The 24,318-nt window shown below is 37.2% G+C and overlaps 1 protein-coding gene across 4 annotated transcripts in view; it reads left to right on the plus strand.

Annotated features, from left to right (window-relative positions):
• The first annotated feature begins 763 nt into the window (after nt 1-763).
• The window catches only part of LOC120417786 (solute carrier family 41 member 1-like), a 79,689-nt gene continuing 56,134 nt past the window's right edge, over nt 764-24,318 (plus strand). For 2 of the 4 annotated variants that reach the window (XM_039579948.2, XM_039579951.2), the window contains exon 1: nt 16,506-16,662. The gene's annotated coding sequence lies outside the window, so the exon portion shown is untranslated. Of the gene's footprint in view, nt 923-16,505; nt 16,663-24,318 lie in introns of those variants that run through there. The other 2 variants (XM_039579950.2, XM_039579952.2) reach the window with 2 other exon arrangements.

Here is a 24,318-nt window from a genome sequence, read left to right on the forward strand (position 1 = left end):
AAGATAATCGAAAGACCTTTCAAATGAGCCTAAAACATCAAGGATCTGACAACCCTATCAAAAGTAATTAGCACTTTAGTGTTATTTATACACTTTTTGGAGGCCGGATCTCAGATATTTTGATAAAAATGATGTCCGGGTCCATCATGCGAACTATCGGTTGGATAGGCGAACTATCGTTGGATAGGGTTTTTTTCAGTGGATTCAAGAAAGCAACAAACGGCACATTCTGATTCATTTTGGTGGCGAAATTCGTTAAATTGAATTTAAACAGAATATTTTAAAATGATGATCAATTTTCTTCGAAAATTACTTATTACTTAATACTTATTTTGGCCTAGGAAACCCCAGAAAAATTTTGAGCCCGATCGGAGAACTTTTTTTCGGTTTAGGCTCTGGAATTGCTGTGTATAATACACTGTATATATTATATATATTTTAGTATTTATTTGAATTTTATTAAATCGGCCTGCAAGTATACCAACACATTGTTCAAGCCATCTACATTTCAACATGCAAACAAACTAGGTCGACCACGTGTCGACATTCCCACTCACAACAACAAACATGCTGCAGCAAAACAACCCCAAAATCACTCAGCCTTCAGGGATGACACTGACTGACAACTCAACACACCACCACCAATGCCCAACAGGACACCCCATCGCACGTCATACAAAAAGGGGATGATGATGATCCTTCTCGCACTCACACACCGATAGGATTCAGGTTCTGACCTCGGTACGTTCGGCCGGATTGCACAAAGTGTTACAAGATGTGAACCGAACAACTCGTGTGCGCTTCAATTTTTCGCTCGTGCCCATATCTCTGGTCATTTTGGAGGAAAAGTAGGAAAATTTGGTTGCGGTTTTTCGCGATTTTCCCGGAGATATTTCGACGTTGGCGACGGAGCAAATTGTGGGTTAGTTTCAGTGCTTTCGTCCAGCTTAATGTTCTACATGTGATATTGTACGCAGCTATACGTGGAAGGCACAAAGTGCACAGTTCCCATTATTATCGATTAGAGCTGAAGACTGAAGTTGTTCTGCGGGTGATACGACAACGACAAGGACAAACCGTCCGGGGGTTGTGCAGTGAATAAAGAGAAGAAAAGAAAACGCATTGTGATACAAGTTTGGCAAATTGATTAGAGTATCCGCAAGGCAAGAACGAACCCGTATCGGCCAAGTGTTTCCGGGGTGAATATTGACCACTATCTCTCTCTGGCAGCTTCCTACCATCCTGGCACACCAAATTTCTGGCAAGCCTGTCTTCTCTTTAATGCTGTGTTGTTCTATACTAGTTTGAGAAACGCTGTTTTAATTAGTGTCTGTGGTTAGAGATCAGTCATCAATACACACTCTATACATAAGTTTAAGTATACTTTTCGGTTCTTAATGGATGTACTTTACAAAAGCAATGTTTCATTGAATTCATCCACAAACCAACGCCATTCGCAATGAACAAAGTTCAGCTACACGTTCAAAGTAGGCGGAGATGAAGGTGCATCCAAGGATGCAGAAACCTTGTAGAAAATCGATACCTCATCCTCATGCGTTCAATCGAACACACCACTTCAGTACTCATCGCTCTGTAATAGCATTATAGTATGTAACTATTTAGTTTACATTCATTCCATGCTCATTTACAACAACAAAAACGTTTTCACATCACTCAATGTCAACCCTGAAGAAAACCAACCGAAACGTCAATTTTAATTGTTGACCCCCTGCAGATATGCAAACAGCATAGCAGTCAGTGTCGGTAAGGTACACGTGAGACGAGCCGCACCAGAAATCGATACGCGAAAATCCAGCATGGTCATGGGTTTTCCTACTCCCATTACACTCACACTCAGACTTACACACAGCACACGCTAAATTGTTATGGTTGTGTTATGTTCGGGAAAACCCTTCGAATGAGCAAACCGTGGTGAAATCCCGGGGATCCAAATTTAAAGGATGCCGAATTTAGCAAGTTTAATCGCTATAAAAACATTTTTGTAAATATTTTACACGCAAAATAAAAAAAAGACATATCAGCTGATAAATACACTCTTATTTGGAGAGCTTCAAAGCTTGAGCTTCTTTTCGATAAATTTTGCTGTGAGAAAAAGTTTGAAGTGCGTGAGTATGCGTTAGCTTTTTTTCGTGTTATGTTTTGGTTGTTGTTGTTTTATTTTAGTTGTGGTTTCACAACTTGACACGTGATTGCGCGATACCGATTCCAGGCACTGCCGGGAAACCGGATATCGGAAAAGAGGGGAGTCGTAAAGTGAAAACGCTCATGCTGGAACGTGAGGATTAACAACTGAATGACAGAAAAAAAGGAAGTGAAGTGGAAGTGATCAGTAAGCGAGTAGTGAAATTAATACTTTAGATTGTTAAGCTAATTAGCGGGGTTCTGGGTGGAACGCTTTTCAAAACATAACACTGAAACACCCAACGCATGTCAATCTAACACGGACGCCCGAGCCTCAAAAAAAATCGGAACGGTAACTAAGGGATCGTTCTTTTATTACGTTACGCAAAAATTAGGATTTTTTTACCCCCTCAACAAAATTTCCATACAAATTCCCACCAACTACCCTAACTACCTAAAGTTGGAACGATGGTTTCGATTGCAGAAATTACAGATTGATCAAATCGCGTTCTACAAAATTCAATTACAAATCTATGGAAAAAACGTTACTTAATCCACCGATGGTGGTTGGTGCCTTCCTCACAATTATGTACATATTTGTTTCTGTAGTAAGAATGTCAAACCTACAAATTTTATCTAAATTTTACTTCTTACAACATATCTACATGGAGTATGGGGTCTAGAATCCCAAAAATCATTGGACGTAATATTAGAACAACACCTACGGGGCTGTTTCATGAAAATTGTTATATTACTTAAAGTTATATTACTTGAAAGTTTTTTAAGCCTTAAGGCAGTAAAAAAATATATCTGTTCATTTCTCCCGGGAGTTTCAAATCAACAAAATCCCGGGAGCCAGATCTCCGGATAGATCCGAACAACTTTTTCATCAACATATTTGAGATCCGGCCTCTGAAATGTGTACAAATGACACTTAGGTGCTCATAACTTTTGATAGAGATCTCAGATCTGCAATCTTTTGGGCTTGTTGGAAAGGTCTTTTGATTACCTATCCAACGATGGGTCGCATGATAGATCCGGACAACTTTTTCATCAACATATTTGATATCCGGCCTCTAAAAGGAGTACAAATGGCACTAAAGTGCTCATAACTTTTGATAGGGTTTTCAGATCTGCAATCTTTTGGGCTTGTTGGAAAGGTCTTTTAATTACCTATCCAACGATGGGTCGCATGATAGATCCGGACAACTTTTTCATCAACATATTTGAGATCCGGCCTCTAAAATGTGTACAAATGACACTAAAGTGCTCATAACTTTTGATAGGGTTATCAGATCTTTAATCTTTTGGGCTTGTTGGAAAGGTCTTTTAATTACCTATCCAACGATGGGTCGCATGATAGATCCGGACAACTTTTTAATCAACATATTTGAGATCCGGCCTCTGAAATGTGTACAAATGACACTTAGGTGCTCATAACTTTTGATATGGTTCTCAGATCTGCAATCTTTTGGGCTTATTGGAAAGGTCTTTTGATTACCTATCCAACGATGGGTCGCATGATAGATCCGGACAACTTTTTCATCAACATATTTGAGATCCGGCCTCTAAAAGGAGTACAAATGGCACTAAAGTGCTCATAACTTTTGATAGGGTTATCAGATCTTCAATGTTTTGGGCTCATTAGAAAGGACTTTCAAATACCTTTCTAAAAATGTATGATCAGACGGGTTTTCTTACAAAAACCACCCTTTTACAATCTTTCAAACTTTAGCCAGAATCGTTTTTTTAGCATAACTTTTGAAATACTTAACAAAACTTCATAATAGTTAATATAGGTCATGTGGGACCCTAAGACGGATCGAATGAGACCAGAACGGCCCAAATCGGTTCAGCCAGTCCGGAGATAATCGAGTGCATTTTTTTCGGTGCACGGACTTACAGACATACACACGCACAGACATTTGCTCAGAATTTGATTTTGAGTCGATAGGTATACGTGAAGGTAGGTCTACGAGGTCGAATTAAGAAGTTCATTTTTCGAGTGATTTTATAGCCTTTCCTCAGTATGGTGAGGAAGGCAAAAATAATCGTCTCAAACATCTGATGGATATCCTTTTTACACCTTTTATAAACTAACATTTGGGGAAAGATACACTTTGTCTACAACGTTGATGAAATCTAAAGCCCAAATTTGCAAATAAATATGACTCATCTGATAAATCAAATCTTCTTACAAAATTTATGTTAAATGTTAATGTCTTGAGATGTAAAAATGGCAAACCGAAATCAAATGATGGACTAAGGGGTCCAGAAAAAGTGACCCCCTGCTCCACAAGCGGATTGCGGATTTTTGGGTTATTTTAAGTATCTGTTTAAATTTGGTACATTGGCTTTGATAATTCAGTTTTCACAGCGGCGAGTTGGCCGTGCGGGATGGGGCGCGGACTTAGTAAGCTAGATATAACTATCGCCGGTTTGATATTTTTTTGAGATTACATATTAGGGTGGGTACGTTTTTCAAAAAGTTCTCGGATCAAGTTTTAGTATGGTTCCCCTTGTAGGGCATGCCCATAGGGACTTTCATGCCAAATATCAGCTCATTTGGTTGCAAACTGGCTGCGCGCATCAGGGTTAAAGTTTAAATGGGAATTACTATGGGAAAATTGGAAATTTTGTTCAAACGCTCCTACAGGTCTAGGAAAATAACGCGCCAACTTCTGGTATGGTCAGGCCTATGGGGAATGGTCTGGAGAACACTTTTCCCGAAGAGAGCATATGGATTCGTTGTCCCTAGACCTGGCGCATCGGCAAACAATCCGATGTCCCGAAATCAACGGTTTTCCCCCAAAACGCATCAAATTTTCCTTAGCATGCTATGAAAGCTTGATGACAACGCGACGCCATACGTCAGGCAGCTACCACGTGGGTGAGAAACGGCTGGAATATTCAATTGCAAACCTTCTTTGAACTAGAAAATGATCATTTCGAGCAATCCTAATATTATTTAGTCGAATTTAGAATCATTGCATAGCAAATTTGTATTTTTTTGCAAATATTTCAACCACGTGGTAGCTGCCTGACGTATGGCGTCGCGGTGTTCATCAAGCTTTCATAGCATGCTAAGGAAAATTTTATGCTTTTTGGGGGAAAACCGTTGATTTCGGAGACATCGGATTGTTTGCCGATGCGCCAGGTCTAGGGACAACGAATCCATATGCTCTCTTCGGGAAAAGTGTTCTCCAGACCATTCCCCATAGGCCTGACCATACCAGAAGTTGGCGCGTTATTTTCCTAGACCTGTAGGAGCGTTTGAACAAAATTTCCAATTTTCCCATAGTAATTCCCATTTAAACTTTAACCCTGATGCGCGCAGCCAGTTTACAACCAAATGAGCTGATATTTGGCATGAAAGTCCCTATGGGCATGCCCTACAAGGGGAACCATACTAAAACTTGATCCGAGAACTTTTTGAAAAACGTACCCACCCTATTACATATATTTTTTCCTAGCGTCTGCCAGTTGTAAATTTACACTTTACTAAAGGTAAAATTAAAGCTTTTTTTCTGACATAAAAGATGTACTCCTTTTTAGATTAAATTTAACCATGATTTTTTTACTGTGTAGGTTGCTTCCTTATTACGTCAAAATTTAAGATTTCAAAATATCTACCGAAAACTGGCTGTTGGCAAGAAATATAAAAAAAAACTCTTTTAAAACTCTGTATCTTTTTTTTCAGAAGCAAGATAGGATTATACTTTCTTCGGGAAACTTTTAGATGATATTCAGGACTATACTTCTACGGTGTTAATTTTTAAATTGAGTGAAAAATGAAAATTATAAAAATCAAATGGTAAAAAAGAGGGACCTTTTCTGTAAAATCGATTATGTCTAGCCACCCTAGTGTATATACAGCAATTCCATTTGAAAAGGGCACAAACCGAAAAACATTTTTTGAGGGTTCCTTGGCCAAAATAATTAAACTCTTGTTTTTTTGTTTGGCCATTAGAGTGACCTACACCGTGCTAGGGTGGTGCCAAAAATTGTCATTTTCGTCCATTTTCTCAATAACCACCTTTTTCAAAAAATCACACAATTTCAACCGATTTCAGCTGTCTTAGATGAAAATGAAAGGTGGTTAGTTGTAGAGACCCTACATAGGGAGACTGGTCTAAGTTTGCTAAATCGATCTGGCAACGTATGTTTTGTGCTTGGCAACACTGACAAGTTTTGCTGGGCGTAAAGGCAAATGCTCGTTTGGATACGTCAAGCTCATGTCTGTTTGGGTACGTCAAATTCACTTCGACCAGTCTCCCTATTTAGGATCTCTAGTTAGTTGGCCTTTCATGGAAAAATAATTTGAGGACCGATAAAACTAGCCAAACATTTGAAAAAGTCGTATGAAAACTTAAAATAGCATTTTACCGTGTCCAAAGAGCCAAAGAGCCAAACATTTGAAAAAAAGTCGTATGAAAACATAAAATGACTTTTTGACCGTGTCCAAAGAACCAAAAGGCCTATGTCTGAAAATATTTTTGTCGGATTCCTCGGAAAATTTTACGTGGCATACTCGAAAACTGGAGGTGTTTAAAAAAAAACTGGAACTTTCGGAGCGCCGCGTGCAAAATGACAAAATGACGAAAACGGGAAAAAACAACTTATTTCACTAAAACTGCGACAACTTGCGTCTTTTGATTACGAAAGTTTATTAAATCTAACACATCGATAAGATTTCTGAAGAAAAACTGTGATAAAATAAAATCAAACAATGAATCTCCCCTTCTGAATTCCTACAAAAGCTCCAAACAAACCAAAACGAAACTAAAAGTTCAGCATCACTTTGAATTACGAAACATGACATAATCTCATCGGAATTGCTTTAATTAGTTTGTTACGAATGTTCTATAGAACGAATCCAGCGCGGTGCAGTTACGTGCGGCACGCTATCGACGACGATGAGAAGTTTTCAAATTGATAAATTGCTCACAAAAATACCAACCATTTGCGTTCTAACAGGTATTTCGCTGCGAAATAACTGACGTTGCCCAAAAATAAACGACTTCACGTTTGGGGAGCACAAGTTTCGTTCGCAAGATGATTGTCGATGGGCAAATTTCATTTACGGTAAACACCAAACTCGGTGCCAAATTCGTGATTTCCGACGTCAAATTTGATTTCGGTAATTCGTGGAAAAATATGTCTGGGTCAGTTGGTTTGCAGTAGGACTTGCACACGTGGGGATGCAAAATTTGGTCGTGCATTTCGTGCACCGCTTCCATTTGGATATCGCGGGCCTTTTGGGGTAAAATGAATTTTGTATGAATTTTCAGTTTTATCGAGCGGAGGCCAGATGTATGCAAAGTTGATAATATTGTTGCTGGAATCGAAAGTATATTTTCGATATTAAAAGTAACAAAGAAAAATTAGTTCTGTAAATCTTGCCCCATATTCTTTGAACCCAACCCACGATAGCTACAGAGCATGCTGGTTCTATAAAGTGCAGTGCATTTCGGAAAATGATGCAATTCGTTGGCTGCAGTTCAAGGTCAGGTGAAAATGTCTACAAACAGATGCAAGTTCGCTTCTATTTTTTTGGTTATGTATGTGCTGTGTCACCAAGTGAAATCAGGTTGTGAAATTCTGGAAAAAGATCGAGAGATAGGGGAAAGTGAAATTTGTAACTTGCGGTTTGCAAAAACGGTTATTTAAAATAGTTTAAAAGTTTTGATTAAAGAAATGGAACGCATAAATGGCATTCTGTCACGCCTAACGCTAAACAATTGGATGGAAAAATATTTTCGAAAATTTCAATACGAAACACTTGTGATAATACAACTGTTCTCAAACAAATCTTTTTACTTACTGCCTCAAATAAAACTCGCTAAAATGAATCTCGACACCTTCAACACTGTCTACTCTGTCAATTTTGTTCATAATTAGTGTTCGAAAAATAACCAGGTAAATCGCATACCTACCGTGAGATAATTAGCTTTGCATGGCCTTGGTATAAAATGCGCGGCTACTCAAAATGTGATGGCTGCGGTGGTTCCATAAACTCGATCACTTCCTTTTGCTGCTGATGCGTAATGTGACATTTACGGCATTGCGTTACCCAAAAACCTTCGATTCGTCGAGCTTTGCGTAAAATGTTTGCATCAGTTACAGTGTCATGACCGATTTAAGCATTTGTCATATACCCTTTTACGCATTCATTACGATAAGTGTGAACCCCCGAAAAACAATCTCAATTTACAAACTCAACCTAGGCTGCAATAAAATTTACAACCCCGGCGAAAAAATCGATCACCCACAACCTCGGAACCAGCGGCTATCGGACTATGGCCGATACACAAGTTGATACCACCAGTGGCAAGCAGCAACAACTTTAAATAATAAGAAGCAGAAAAAACTGCCAATTGAACGGTGCAATTTCACGCCAGAAAATTTATGGCTTCGTCTGCTGGTTTGAACTGCCTCGGAACCGCCCCGGTATCGCCGGACCAGACCCGCCATCTATCCCCTCCAAGGCACTATCGAATTTCGCTCACTGCTGAAACGGTTAATTTCAATGTGCCGAACCTCAGATTACGGAGAACTGTGTAGTATAGGTCGACATCGGGCGGCGTTGTGGCGAGGTTGTGCTGTCTTGGCAGGTTTGTCATTTTTGAAAAAAAATCTGTTTGAAAAGTTCATACATTAACCCTCTACAACCCAACCCCGCCTCTAGACGGGCTTTGATAAAAAAAATGACAAAAATCCATTTTCAACCAATTTTTGATCTTAAAAAAGCATTGGAAAGAAGATCTTCGCGAACTCTTAAAATTTTAGAAAATATTAGGGTTGAAAGTTGTGTTGTTTTATGTGACTTTTAAAAATGTAATTTTTTAGAAGTCAACTTTGGCTGTGTTTTTTACTAACATGTCCTCCATTTTTATTAAAAAGAAGCATGCAGTAATTTTTGTAGGGTTCCAGACTATGCGTCTACGCATTTTTTACAATTTAAATGATAATGGTGCCATTCCATAACAGAAAAAGTGAAAAACAAGCAAAAAATTGAAAAAGTGACTGTAAAAACATAAAAAAATAGAAAGACAAAATGTGGTGGATGTGGTAGAGCAAGCCAAATACTACCAACATAAATTAAACAAGATAAATGCAAATTAAAACACAAAAAATAAAAGTAGAAAAACATAAAACAAAAGAAGTTATGTTTGCCGTAGAACAAAAGTTGTTCAAAATTACCGGGAAACGCACGGGATAAGCTAAAAAATTGAAAAAAAATGACAGTAGAGGGTTAAACACTAACAAGTTTATATATTTTTATAGACTCAATAGGCTTATTTGCATTGATTCGTAAATTTTGTTTAAATGATTTTTCAATAGCAGTTTATGCAAAAAGTTGCAAAAAGAAGATTTTTTCAGAACGAGTTTGTTCGTAAATACGACGAGAGCTGAAAAAACTAGTTTTGCAACGAGTTGCTTACTAGTAATTTATTCAACAAGTTGTGAAAATAAGATTGTTTTCAGCACAAGTCGTACATTTATCCAACGAGATTTTCCGAGTTGGATAATTACGACGAGTGCTGACAAAATCAAGTTTCGCAACGAGTTGCTTACAACATTTTTTTGCAATTCCGAAAAACTCTTTTTGAATGGAATTTTATATCAAACATCCATGTGTTAAGGGGTTACATACATGTAGAAAATCACTTAATTTCATATTACAGAAAATTTATTAAATCCACTTAAAAGATGATTTTCAATCACTCCAGAAAGTTTCATGAAGATAGTTCATGATTTAACTGAGTTAGAGACGATTTAAGCTCAGAATTTTGCCATGCGCAAAGCCAACTGTCTAACTTTCTGAGCGTTTTTCTCTGAACACCAAGTTGATTTACGGGTGCCACGATATCTCGAGATGGGATGGACCAAATTGGCTGAAATTTTGAGTGAAGACTCCCAAGACATGTCCCGTGTGCATGACGAAGCCCGATTTTTAAATTTTGAATTTTCAAAAAATCCAAAAATCAAAAACTGGCGATTTTTTATATGAAAAACAGAAAAAAATATGTTTATCTTTTTTTAAAATAAACTTTTTGAAAATCGGCCTTCGTCATGCACACGAGACTGGTTTAACAAGTCTTCACCAAAATTTTGAGCCGATTTGGTCGAAGCAATGTTGAGATATCGTGGTACCCGTTTTCTGAAACTGCTAACTTCAAAGAGCTATATTTCGGCAAAGATACAACCAAATGTCTTCAAATTTGTTTTGTTAATAGATGAAACTGTATATTTTAATGCCCTGAAAACAGATTTTGAAAAAAGTTAAATTGTGTGCTCAAACCGACCTCTGACATTTTTGCCGATTTACATGTATGTAACCCCTTAAGTAGATTCACCGTTAAAAACAAAACAATATTGAAATATTTTACTTTTCGATACAGGAGTTTAAAAGTCCTTCTTTTCAGCACTGGTATTGAAAGGTATTGATTTTCAAATCTTTTATTTTTGGTAGGGAAAATAGGCCGTTTCGTTTCTCCAGAAGGACAGGAATTGCAAAAAAACATTTGTTGCAATTCCGCATACATCCTCTGAATGGAATTGTACATTAAATGTCCATGTTTTTAGTTAAACCACTGTTAAAATCATAACAATGTTGAAAAGTATTACTATTCGAAACAAGTGCTGAAAAGTTCAAGTTTTCAGCATCCATTTCAGTGCTGAAGAGTAACCTTTCATCATTTGTTTTGAAAAGTGTTACTATTCGAATCTGATTTTTTGAGTAGAGCAAATTAGCTGTTTCGTCGTTCTAGAATGTCAGGAAAAGTAAGTAGTCTCACGTAGAGAGCCTATATGGAGAGGCGAAATGTCACTCTTAGGGTTCCAATCGAACTGTCAATTCGGGGTTTCAACCGACCATGAAAGAACAAAGTCGGAATCAATTTAAATAATGTTGGCCAAAAAAGAAATATCTGGAGTTTTTTTTTGAAAAGGTCCAATAAACCAAATTTTCAGTTTTTGCTTTTTGGGTGTTGGGTGTTTGTTGGTTGTTGGACCAAAGGAGGTTTCAGAAACACCTAAAAAAGAAAAACTGGAAATTTGGTTTATTGGACCTTTTAAAAAAACTCCAGATATATAACAATCACAAGCGTTGTGAAACTATTGTTTATAGTAATCTGGTAGTTTTTGAAATTTCTCCCCGAACATTTCATTTCCCTTTAAAGGTCCCTAGTTTCACGACGGAATTACAAGAAGAATATTTATTAAATCTTTCTCCAACAATTAAACAATCTCACTGACAATTACATGAATAGCACTGCGCATCTTAAATTAGTTATCGTCGACAAGAATTATCGAAATTAGATAACGATTATATTAGATTATCGTAATCCTCTTGTTTTGTACCATTTTGAACCAAAAATTGGTAAATTCTTATAACATTGTGACGATGAACTGTCATGGCCCTTCTTTTATTCTGATATTCTAAGCGCTGAATATATGCGACCTCGTTTTTGTACCAGTACAAACCCAATTTTGCCAGCGCAGTTTGAGTGATGTAATAGTCGTTTCCAAAACGCATTCTTCAATTGATATTTTCTGAGAGATGAAGGTTTTTTTTCTATCACTCACTGCCAACACTGAACATGGCGTAACTAACGATACAGATATTTTTGTATTCCATTATTCCAAAAGATGCATATCACGACAAATCAATCAATTTTTTCATCGTTCTCAAATGTTGATCGAAAAAAATAATTACGGCAGCTTTCTGTGAAACTGGCCCCACTGTCAAAATATTTGTTTCGATTTTAATCGAATAGTCAGAAATTGAATCGTTTTTCTATTTTTATTTCTTTAATTTTAAGAAATGTAAAAAAAAACTCATGAAGAATAAAAAGTTCAAGATGGTATGTCAGAGACATAACCGAAAGACATAGGACCAAACAATTTTAATGAGATTGTTTATGTTTTTGGATTGCTAGTAAAATTTAGAATAAGATTATTTTATCTTTTTTCATAGATTTGTCGGCAAAATTGTCATAAATGTTCCCAAGGTGAACCTTCCATGAGGGCACCGGCAACTTCAGGTTGTGGCCACTACTGTCGAAATGGCCATTTGCAGGTTCAATATCAAAACTATGAATTTGTTACCCATATTGCCACAACTCGTATGTTTCGGTTAATGTTGACCGGCTCGGTGGCTTAATGGTTACGGCTTCTGCCTCACAAGCAGAAGGTTCAGGGATCAAATCCCGGCCGGTACCTTTGAAATTTGGAATCAGGAATTTGAACTTTGAATATGAACAAAAACGAAAATGAATCAGGTGGGATTCGAACTCACACCCCTGGATTGGTGGTCTGGGACGCTAAGCAGTCGGCCATCAGAAGGTTTACACTCTAGCAGTTAAATTATCCGTAGTGTTGAAACATGTTATCTTCTCATATTAAATACGCGCTGATCCCTGATTTGCCTGAGGGGATTGGAAGTCTAAATATAGATCGAGTTTCCTTCAGATGCTTGCTTCTATGTTTAGGCGGGGCCGAACAATGCCCAGCGACCTCGGAATTGGACCGCAAGGAGCTCTGTCATTCTGAAACGGGTCGTTGGAAGCAGCGCGAGGGCTATCACCACCTAATACCCGGGACTGAGATAAGTTGTATCAGCATTCGGCATATACAAAGTCTGATACAAACTATGCTTTCCCATAATATCGCTACCGGTTAGCGGGTATTGGATTGGACCACACACACACACACACAACTCGTATGTTTCGGTTAATGTTACCCCGGGGGCCCAAGGGGAACCTGCTTAGAAGGCACCGGCCACTCCAGGTTGTGGCCACTACTGTCGAAATGTCAATTGTCATGTTCAGTATCAAAAACCATGAATTTTGATACCCATATTGCCACAACTCGTATGGTTCTGTAAAAGGCCCTCCGGGCCCCGAGGGAACCTGCTTTGAGATCACCAGCGGCAGAGCCGGAGAACGGGGCAAAAGGGGCGCGGCCTCGAATGCATACACTCGCTCTGGTTGGTCATCTGTCCAATTTGTGCTGGAAAATTACTCATTTTGATTGCATGTTTTAAGTGCTTTAACTATGTTTAGTCAAACTTTCTATGTAATTAAACGATAGCTAAAGTCTTCCCCTTTCGATTTGTTCAACCGTCTGGATTAATTCACAGGGAAAAAAGATATAAGCGTTCGAAATGTCCCCTTTTTTGAACGCTTAAAAGTGACGCTTTGGATCGAATTTCTGAACTGGCCCCCCAATATAGTAAGTTATGAACATGTGTCAAGACACCACGACGACGTCTGGTTGTTGTCGGCGTGATGTCTTAACTATATGGTTTTTGGTCGGCGGAAGATAATCTTTTGTACCCTCCTGCAGGGCACGCCGTCCCGCCGTGGCTACGTGTGGTGGTGGCGCAAAAGGTACTCTGAAATCTTATCATTCGCGGTCACACGGTTATTGGGCTAAAATTTATGATATTTTGTCTGGGACACAAGCCTTGAACTGCCTCCACGCGGAAGTCCATTCACGCCCTGATAGTGATGATTGTAGCGAGTTGGTCATTTCACCGAAAAGGGTCATTTTGTACTCAGTTCTGATCAAAAGTATCTAGTTAACTCTACCGTCTTCTTTGCAACTGGAGGCTCGGCCAGGAAGACCGCAATCATCGGTGCACTTCAAATAGAAGTAGACACCATCGTATTCTTCACATGGACACGTAGAGACTGCTCAGCGTCGTCAAGCCGAGCTTCCCGAACCAGAGTGACTCATAACTAGAAGAAGTGTTCGCGCTGCGTTTCTCACGTCATCGTCAGTCTGGGGCAAGCACATGGTAGCTTCGTGGGTTGATTTTTCGTGGGTTGAATCGGTGGTAGATTCGCTGTTCGCGATAATGTTTGAGCTGTGTGTGAGGAAGTCTAACAGTGTAAACTTTACAATGTTTTCTTCAGTTGCTTCTTGCTGAGTGCGAGTTCGGCGATACCGATGATGGTAAAATGCTGAAAATCGAACTCTTCTCTCTGAACTTTTAGTTGCCTTGCCATGCGCGGAAGAATTGGTACGATTTGATTTGCTGCTGGTTGCTCAGGGAGTGAGTGGAAGGTAGCAGAAAATCAGGGCTTTGAGCCGAAACAATTTATATAGAAGAAATAGGTTATTTCAATTATTTATTTGAATTTGAAACATTTTTATTTTAGGATGCGTTTAACAAAATATCGTTTTCAGTTACCGTCAGGAAGGGTAGGTTGATAATGGGTAAAAAAAGATACACTTTTCTTCTAATTTTTAAATTAACCACCATTAAACTTTCAACGTGGTTGTTCTTTGATACTGATACTTTACCAACATTTTCCTAAAATATAGTCAGATTTTCATGAACTCTACCTTAAATGCCAATTGTTTGAAAATTTGCCTAAAACGTACCGTCATCTGGGTTGAATGGGGCGAATTGGAATAGCTATTTTAGCTATGTTCTAACACTATGTTGTGATAATTCTGGATGATTTCGGTTAGAACAGATACATATCTAGAGTTTTTTTTAATAGGCCCTATAACCATAAGAAAGACAATAGTATATAAGACTTTTTAAAAAAAGTCTAGATATCAACTAAATTAGTACATCGATTTTTTAATTTGAAGCTGTATATTGATTTAAAAAAACCCTTAAAAATGTTTAAAATAACTTAAGTTGGACTTTTGAAAAATAATTGTAAAACTAAAAATATTTAAACTTAAAATACCACAGAAAAAATCACAGATTTTAAATTGAAAATTTTAACAACCATTGCATCGAAAACATCATTAGATGATATGGCGATTTTTGGATACACTCAGACTACACGGAGAAAAAAGAGTTCCTAAAATCGTGAACAAGCGTTCATGAAAATGAGAACCACGAACAAAGTGTTCAAATTTCATGGTACGTTTGTCAAAATCGTACCATGGGATTTGAACACTTTGTTCGAGGTTCCCATTTTCATGAACGCTTGTTTACGATTTTGGGAACTCTTTTTTCTCCGTGTACACTTGCCTTCCCCACTAAAAAAATAAAATTTCGTAAAAAGAACTGGAAAAATTAACTTTTAAATTATTTTTTCTTGGGTCATCTTAAAGTTATTACTTCTCATTTTCAGATATATTTTCCGGTTTAAAATTTAAGGATTTTTTTAAAATTTTAGCAAATAATTTGGATTAAGGTACAGTTTTACCGAACATGGAGCAAAAAAAATATTTTTTTGATTTGATTTGATGCCTACAAACCAGAAAAAAATCATCAAGATTAACATGGTGATTTGGTTCATCATTTATTAAAAACCTTTTTAGTTGCCTTATGTTATACTTTAAATACAACTTTAAATCAACAAAATGATTACATATTTAATAGATTTACGTTTTGCTTATCACTTCAAAAACTGTTTTTTTTTGTTCGCGTACAATAAACGATATGAGATATGTTTTAAATCACAACTTAATTTTACTCCATAAGTCAAAGTTCTCGCTAAAATTTCACTTCGACCAATAATAAGGCCTTTGCAAATATTTTTCAAAATTTTTGTCATTGTGTATTGTTGTCAGAAATAAGCAAAAGCATTCATGGACCAAGCCGTACTCTAAGTCATACACAACTGTTTTATAATATTTGCTACACTCTATTTGAAAATTCTCCTTTAAATAAAATGCTGGGCTTTGGTAATGAAAATCAACAGTACATACATTTTGGAACGTCGAAATTAGAAGTGAGTAAAAATCTGTATAACAGAAATAAAATCTAGCAAGTAAGAAACGTTGTAAGTAGCCTACATAAGTTTGACGAACAAACAATTTTAATTCTTATTGGTTTAGTGGCTACATCCAGAACTGGGCATCGGCATACGAGAGTTCGGTAGTAAAATGGTGAACGGACGGAGAGGATAAATCCCGAAATTACCGAGAGTATTTTACTCGTGGGTTCATTTAGAAAATTGTACTTTCCTCTCGTTTCTTTTCGGATGGACTATCCGCTTGGTCTTTAACTTTGGGTGTAGCACTTTGCTTAGCAATCCAAAGGACGGGTGAATGAACCAGGCGTGAGCAAATATTTATTTGTTCAGAAATTTATCTGACTCTCTCGTTGTAATCCAAAAATCTCAAGAAAATTTTATTTCAAACTTATCGGTTTCCCTTGGCAGGCAGATAGGTTGAAATGAAAATTTACTCTAAAAAATCAAGTTCAATACCACACAAACAGCCTACTGCCACCTCGCCTGCGCCCTCCGTCGCTCCGGAAACTCTTTCTCTCGCGCTCGCGCACATGGCTAGCAAACTCTCCGCCTCTCTGAGTTCCCCCTTCGGCCGCCTGCTATAGCTATAGTTTCCCGGACGGAGAGGAGGTTCAGCGCTGCGCCACCGCGGCCACCGTCTTCAGTTTAGTCGGCGTTACGAAGACGCTCGCGCGCGCATCAACCCAACGTCGTCGTCGTCGTCGTGTGTACATGTGTGCCTGTGTGTAATTCTTAGCGCTCTACTAGATTGTGTAGTTGTGTTCCGCGTGTGGTGATCCACTCGAAGGTGAGATTTTTCGGAAACCAACGAAGAAGAAAAACGCTCGTGGCCCCGGAAGGGCGGCTTTGTTTTCCGCGTGATGGGGCGCCAAAGAAGCGAAAGGGGGGAGGGGATTCTTTATTGTTTTTGACTGCATCTACTGCAGCCACCTGGGTAGTGTTGGTGGTGTAGATTTCAGTTGATACCCTCCCCCCTTTGCAGGAAAATCCCGTCACAATAGAGTTGGCATTGAAGTGGCTTATGTGTGCAACAGTCAAGAGTATTCGTTGTGTGGTTAACCGCTAATACGGTTTCGTGCTGCACCAGCCACAGTTCCAAGTGATTCGAAAGGGCAAAATTAGTGCTAATTACATTTATTTATGGTGGTCGTGCCTATGCAGGAAGAACAACAGCAAGAAGGCAGGTTCACGTGCACATGCTAATAGTTGTGAGAATTCGAAGCAGTTATCCCAAATAATCACAATAACTTAACCGTAGAAGAGCTCCCTAAAGCAGATACACGTTTGCTGATTAGTTGGGATTGCTTGGGGAAGATTTCCCCAACTGATCATCACAAGAAGAGATTTAGTTGAGCTATTTCGGGAATTCCGCACAGTGCAGTGCCCACACACTGCTGGATACTGTGTAGCACTACAGCAGCAGTTATCCAACGCCGACCAGTGCATCATGTTACGAAGAAGCTGCTCTATTGCTACACATTTCACGGTGTTTACCCCCGAAGAGTCGGTACCACCTCGTGTACAAGAGAAACACGCTGAGCGAAATCCGACAGTAATAGAGGTCAGGCTAAATTTACGTTACAAAGAGGCAAAAAAAAACTAACGTCTTGGTGTGGTGACACGAGCTGGGTGCCAAAGGGAATTTTCGGGGAATTTCTCGTGTGAAAACAGACACAGTTTCTCTCCGACGAGGGAATTCAAAGCATCAGATGGAAGGTGAAGCAAAGTCGATTGAGCCGATTGCAGCAAGACCCGTGATGGTCGTGTTCGTAGGAGGCAAAATTTACGGCTTTGCCATGGTGATGATGATGATTAAGCTCAGCAGGTATTCCCCCAGATGTGTGGGAGCCGTATTCGGAACTAGTTTATTGGATCTGGTTGATCGGAATGAAAGGTTATGAAAAGGGGATTTTCTGAAGGTGAAAAGTTTTGATTACCTCACGACAAGATAGTGGATAAGGAAATTGCAATTGCAATACAATTTCGAATGCATTGAGTTACTTTTTGGCATTTAGAAATCTCAATATAGTGGTTTAATTTTCTGTTCCAGACTGACCAAAATCCAAATCAATGATAACCCTAATGATGTGTTTTATAATGATAAAATATACTTATGCAATTCCGTTTCGAAAATACTTATTTTCCTGTAATGCTAAAAGCATCAAAAAGCATTTTGAGTTAAAGAGAAGTTTGAGAATTTCATAATTTCATCAAATTGATAACCTTTACCTTCTTATTGGAAAGCTCTTTCAAATATTTTTCTTAAAAGAGATTTCAAATAGTTTTCTTGCCAAAAAATCTTGATTCTCCATTTTCAAGATATTACCCAAAGACATGACTATTGAATCAGAAACTGAAATTTGTTACGCTAACTCGGCCAAAATTTATTGAGTAAGGATTGAAAATCGAGAGAGAAAAAACAAGAGATTCATACAGAAGTTTTCAGTTAGTTTATTCTTAACATGGTTTGTTAAATTGTATAAATGAATGTTTTTTAACGAAATTAATTAAATTTGGAAAAAATCTTACAAAACCGCAAAATTATTGAATTTCTGACAACACTGCTTCAAATGTCTAATCAACAATATGCACGATTACAGGAATTTTTATTTCGTGTGCCGTAAACTGGGGCGAATCGGGACTACGGTCTTAATAAGGAGGCAGTTTTTAAAGCACTGAAAAGCTTTAAATTTTGAAACGATTCAATCTTAGTTGTTCCCTTCGACATCAATCAAAGATATTTAAATATTCTGCAGTTACAAGACTAAATCAGCTGTCCCAATTCGCCATATGTGTCCCGATTTGCCCTCAGATGACGGTACCGTAAGCCGGGTTGTCATTGATAGGTTGTACATTATTTTTTCGCCATATGAAAAATACAAATTTGATACAAACGGAATGGTATGTAACCGTACTGAGCTTGTTCAAAATATATCAAGAAGAAACTTAAAAATATCTATATATATTTAGTAGCATTTTCAATAGAACATGTTTTAGTAAACATGGAAATTTTATGAAGTATGCTACACAATTCATGTTGGCGCAGCAAAAATTTATATTTTTATTCAAAAATCAATTTTATATGTATTTTAATCACACTGGACTTTTTATTTATATTTATTTGACGTAATCGATTCAATTTGCTCTTTGCAGGATGAACATTCAAGCAACACAGTGAGAGCAAAAATTAAATATTACGCCCTTTTAAAATGTTAGTCTTGATTTATTTATTTTTTTCAAAATATTTTTTTCGAAGAGAACGGAAAATTTCACGAATGTTTCATGTTTTAACATTGAAAATTAGTTGCGAACATATCGACATTAGAAAATGGTGGATTGTTTAGGTATGACTTAGAAAACTTCAATTTTCCGGTTTCTTTTTCTGGATCGCAGCAACCAGAGGTCCAATCTTAGACAATTTGTTGTTGGAATTTTTTTTGAACTTTTCAAAAAAATATATTTTTAGAAATGGTCATTCATGGTCACTATTTTTAAAAAATCGAAAAACTGCAAATATTTCGCTAAAATCAAACATTCGGTGGCTATATTTTGAAAACAGAGCCCTTTATCAAAAAATCAGTAAAGTACTTTTCAATTAGAAATTCAATTTTACATAAAAAAATTACGTCAAATTTGTTTTTGCATTAAAATTCGATTTTTTTTTCCAAAAATCAATTATTTTTCAAAAATTCATAACTCATCGGCAGATTTTTTGACCATGTTTTGGGAAACTGAGTTTTTGTGAAAAAAAGGCTGATTAAAAAATCTGAAATTTTTTTTCCGTGTACCTATTTTTCTCAATAGTCTTCATCAATACCTACAACTTTGCCGAAGACACCAAATTGATCAGAAAATTCAGTAACAGCTATTTGAATATTTACGTACCAATTTTGTATGGACAGCAGCCAAAATTGTATGGAGACTTGTATGGGTAAACCAATGACACAAAATAGCTTCTTTGGTCAAGACCCCATAAAGTTTAAGCCAAATAAAAAAATACAAAAAATAAAGATGGTCGGAATCAGCCGATTTCTTGAAAGTTTGAAGATAGACCCCGTCGACAAAAAACTCCAAAAGGAAGCTCAAAGCACAATCGCATCTTTCACGCGTAACTGATAACCTGCGCCGCGATCGGTTTTGTTTTCAACTGCACCTCTCACCGTGCACTTGGTGCATCACTAATACGGGACTAAGCTGGGCACTAATCACGCGCGCTGCCGCTACAAACCGCATAAAAGTTGCTCATTCGCGGTCATTCAGTAACGGGCGATGGCGTGTCGGCGTCGTCGTCGTATGATGCAACCGTTTTCGTAAAAAAAAAGTGCTTTTCGGATGCTTTCCAGCGGCGATAAATTCTCGACTTGGCAACGCGTGGAGCTCCGATCGACCGGCCGGTGTTATTGATGGCACTCAAAAAGAAGATGTTTCTCACAAAAATAAAATTTATAATTATTTAAACTTGATCTATGGTGTTTTTTTTATTTTCGAGTTATTTCCATAGTGAAAATTTTCATAGAAATAATCGAAATAAAAATAAATCTTTAATTCTGAGTGTCCGAAGTCTTATCAATCCCACCAACGTGTTATCGTTGGAACTCCAGTGGATGATGAATGGAGCTCAAAGGAAGCATTCCAAGCTCGCGCATTTGGCGTTCGGTCAGTGAACGGTTCGGTGATCTGCTCCCTCGTACTCTATACACGAGAGTCCATTACGGTTTACAACCGCTTAGTGATTGCAATCCGGCTTATCGGTTGTCGCGCCTTGCCGTGATTAGATGGAAAGAGAGGGACCGAGGAGGTGGTCTTATCAGCCACTGGTAGCTCAATGATTAAAATTCACGATATTGTAATGATTTTTGAAATCATAAATTAAAAAAAAACAATATGTCTAAACTGATTACCAAAAACCACCCTAGGAGAGCAAACAATGAGTCTCGAGAGGCGAGCGCGTGTTCCGCGTGGTCAAATCACGCCATCAATCAATCCGTGACTTTAACGACATAATTGATCGCGCGCCCATCTTTCTCGAGGGCCTGATCGCGCACCTGTCACTCAATTGAGATAACTCTCAGGAAGCGTTTTATACGTTAAATTTAGCATTTCAGCGCCTGGTGAATGGTTTTAAGTGGATGACGAATAGCAAATTGCTGAGTAATTTCACAAACAATATCATTTTAAGCTTTGATGAGAATGTTTGAAAAAAAATTCTGCATCGACTCAATATTGACAACCTAAATTGATGTCAAATATTGAATTCCATCCAATTATAGCGAACTTCGCCGCTCTTCATGCCGCATCGTTTGCTGACCTTGGCCATGAGCTTTCATGATTTGACGGTTATATTGTTGGCAGCCCAAGCAAGCTTGCTTTCCACCTTTGAAAATAGATACCCCTACACATTTTTTCTAAAAAATCAGGGGAAAGCAAATATAAATTTAAAAAAAAACATGAAAATTTCAATGAAATGAAATGAGAAGTTTATTCAACTAAAACATTTTAAAATACATTTTCCTACGTTCATTGTAAGTTTGTTTTGACTTTTTGAATTGCCCAAAACAGGATATTATTTTCAATTCACGTTTAGAACAATTAAAAAAACGATTTCGATTTTGTTAAGGAGACGCTACCATTCAAATCTCATAGAAATAGCGTGCATTTTCATTTCAGTGCATTTTTTTTTCAGAGAGCTACTTGCACATAAAATTTGTCGACCTCATTTTTAAGTGAAATCGAATTTGCTATCGAAAAGCACTTAATTTTTTTTGATCACGTGCACCGTTTTCAAAGTAAAGCCATCTAAAATTAAATTTGTCCAAAAAAATCCGATTTTTTCATTTTTTAAAATAGTTTCCATGATTTTCTATTACTGCAAATATTCTTTTCGAAAAATTTTAAAAAAAATTCTGCAATTTTGTCTAAGAAACATTGCAGATTGGACCACTGAGATACAGCGAATAAAAAAAAAAGAAACAGGAAAATTGATTTTTTTTTAAGTCTCCAATTTATAATGTCGATATCTCAGCGACTAATGGTCCGCTTTTCAATGTTAATTTTGTTGAATCAAGATAAACATTTCAAAAGGGCGTAATATTTTATGTTTGGCTCTTTTGAAACGTTAGTCTTGAAAATATTTCAAAATATTGTTTTCGAAAAGATCGGAAAATTTCACGAATGTTTCATATTTTAACATTGAAATCGGACCATTAGTTGCTGAGATATTGACATTAAAAAATGCAGTGTTGTTTTGGAGAGACTCAATTTTCCTATTTCTTTTTCTTTTATCCGCTGTATCTCAGCAAGCAGTGGTCAAATCTTCAATGTTTCTTAGACAAAATTGTAGGAAATTTTCTGAACTTTTCCCCAAAATATTTTCAGTAGGACACAATTTAAAAAAACGGAATTTTTCGGACAAAATTAAACTTTGAGCGGTTTTATTTTGAAAAAAATGCACTTAATAAAAATAATGTAAAGGAACCATCCACAAACGACGTGGACACTGTTTTGGAAATCTCAACCACCCACCCCCTCCCCCATCGTGGACAGTATCCATACAAATGAAATCTTTTTGTATGGAGCGTAGATAATCGCCGACCACCAAAAGATGTGAGATTTTTTCCCCTAAAACATATTCAAAAAATTTAAAAAAAGTTACCCTTTTTTTTGCCCTTTTACGGCGATATGATGTATACGCCATTGGGGTGATTTTGCAGTAGACACGATTTGCTGTTTTTGTTCATTTTTTCAATTTAAAATGACTAATTTAAGGTCTGCTCTGTAGAAACTGTTAAAAAGTATAATAAAAATGTGGCCCCTACAAAATTTCTGGGTTTTTCCTATTCTCTACGATTTTAAACCACAAACATCATTTGGCCGAAAAAATAGCAATAAAAAATCACTACTTTTCCTTCTCAATGATGTATGTATACATTGCTCGATCAAAGTAGGGTATATTTATAATGCCAGCTATTTTGACAGCTGAGCGGATCCCATAATGCATTGTCCACGTGGATACTTTAAGGGGGGGGGGGAGGGTATTAGGAAGCGTTCTTTTATTACGTAACGCAGTGGGGGGAGGGGGGGGGGAGTCTGAGGCCGTGTTACGCTCTATACACAAAATTTAAAATTTGTATGGAAATTTTGTTACGAGGAGGGGAGGGGGTCTAAAAATCCGACTCTTTGCGTTACGTAATAAAAGAACGCTCCCTTAGCGATTGTCTACGCTCCATAAACACATTTTTTGCATGAACAATTGTCCGCATGGGAGGTGGGTAGGTCTAGAATTTTCAAAAAAGTGTCTACTTGGATGTGGATAAGGTGTCGTCCATTAAGTACGTCACATTAAAATCAGCCAAAATTTACTCCACCCCCCTTTGTCACGATTTCCCTATGCTTTTAACACGCAATTTCACGCTTGCTCAAAACCCCCCTCTTCCCTCAGAACGTGACGTACTTTATGGATGACGCCTAATGGACGTCCCCTCAAGAATTAAATCGAAATAATATAATAAAATATTGCCCAGTCTTGATTTGGTCCCAAAACCTCAAATCATCATTCAAACAGTATTGAATTTGACTTCTATCAATTCTCAATGTATACATACATCATGATGAGTAAAATTGGCGTATACATCATTGTTTGTTTGCTTAATAAAATGGCCCCCAGAGCAGTTTTTTGAAAAATTCTTTCGTCAGGCGGTAGCTTTTAAGATTCTTTATCAGACTGTACAATAAAATTGAAAATGTCCAAAATGGCGTATACATCATATCGCCGTAAAACGGCAGAGTAGATAAGATGTATTTTGAGAAAAAAAAATTATTGAAAAATTACCAATATTTTCTGTGCCTATTTTTTCTGAATAGTCCTTTTCAATACCTACAACTTTACCCAAGACACCAAAATTACTTCTTTGGTCTTAGGGAAGCCTCCCACAAAGTTCCATTTCCGTGTTTGGTGGAGAATTGCTCCAATGGAAATTCAAGTACAATCAGCTGAAATCAATTTGAAATGCTTTCCCCTGCGATAAACATTATTTTAGCATGTTTGGGTTTAAATATTTTGAATTTTTGAAAATTTAATAGTAACGCAAAAACGTTTTTTCACAAAAAAAAATGTTTTCGTCCAATCTTACATTTTTTGAAAACAAATGATTGCAAAACAACTGAACTAGTGTAAAATTAATTTTAAAACACGTTTTTCATTAAAATGTTGAGGCTATGGTTATTTATTATTTTATTTTTTGCCCCCTCCCCTCCTCGGCCTTTTCTTTAATTATTTGCATCGGCCTAAAATCTAGAGTTTTTTTAATAGGACCTATAAACATATGAAAGACAATAGTTTATAGGACTTTTTCAAGAAAAAAAAACTCTTGGAATGTTGATAAAAAACGCTAATCCCAAAATTCCCATATTCTGAAAACAGCATTTTGTAAACATTTAAAAAAAA

Source organism: Culex pipiens, chromosome 1, assembly GCF_016801865.2.
Source record: "Culex pipiens pallens isolate TS chromosome 1, TS_CPP_V2, whole genome shotgun sequence".
Classification (NCBI taxonomy): Eukaryota; Metazoa; Arthropoda; class Insecta; order Diptera; family Culicidae; genus Culex; species Culex pipiens.